Source organism: Etheostoma spectabile, chromosome 10, assembly GCF_008692095.1.
Source record: "Etheostoma spectabile isolate EspeVRDwgs_2016 chromosome 10, UIUC_Espe_1.0, whole genome shotgun sequence".
Taxonomy (NCBI): domain Eukaryota; kingdom Metazoa; phylum Chordata; class Actinopteri; order Perciformes; family Percidae; genus Etheostoma; species Etheostoma spectabile.
This window is the reverse complement of record NC_045742.1, coordinates 11,061,030-11,061,757: the sequence shown is the minus strand read 5'-3', so window position 1 is coordinate 11,061,757 and position 728 is coordinate 11,061,030. Positions and strand designations below refer to the sequence as shown.

The 728-nt window shown below is 45.2% G+C and overlaps 1 protein-coding gene across 1 annotated transcript in view; it reads right to left on the bottom strand.

The window, feature by feature from the left end:
- Positions 1 to 552, bottom strand: part of wu:fb13g09 (multidrug resistance-associated protein 5) — a 40,976-nt gene extending 40,424 nt beyond the window's left edge. The window contains exon 1 of the mRNA XM_032527791.1: positions 534 to 552. The gene's annotated coding sequence lies outside the window, so the exon portion shown is untranslated. The remainder of the gene's footprint in view (positions 1 to 533) is intronic.
- Between the last annotated feature and the right edge of the window lie 176 nt (positions 553 to 728).

Sequence of the window (728 nt, the reverse complement as noted above, 5' to 3'; positions counted from 1 at the left end):
CATCTCCTCACTATCTGCTAGCTGCCTGTCCCTTGAACAAAAAAACAAAACAAAACACGGTCTGTGTAGACAGCCCAGGCTCCACAAACCTGCACCACCAAACATAAACACTGTTCCAGTCTATAACCGACAAGAAGGAGTTGGTTGAGTCATGAACGTGCATTGTGGAAGAAGCCTACGTGCTACCGCTGCTGCGCTGATGGCTCAACCAACTCCTTCTTGTCGTATAGACGGAACAGTGTTTATGTTTGGTGGTGCAGGTTTGTGGAGCCTGGGCTGTCTACAGAATCCACTTTTTTGTTACAGTGTGTTCAGGGACCAGCAGCTAGCAGATAGTGAGGAGATGTTAGCTGTATGTGACAAAAAATGTTGTAGCCTAAAAAAACGCGTGACATCGCTTAGAGCACCTTTAAGTCTGTAAAATCTAGTTTAGGCTTTTGTTTAAAGTAACAGCCTGTTTGTTTTTTTGTTACAGTACTCTAACTACTCCATCTGAAATTGTGTGACTGGTTTCTCTTACTCAGAGCACATACCTGAAGCCGGGGAAATGCACCTGGGATGGCTCGTGGAAAAAAAAGTTTTCAGTTTGCGACAATTCGAAAATTCCACAGACAGGGAGCGCTCTTGAACCCCCCCTCACAGTCTCCGAAAGCACAACTAGTCGATCATAAGTGGCTCAACAGGTAGATCTATAGATCTAATTTGACCGACCGGGTTGACACTTCAGC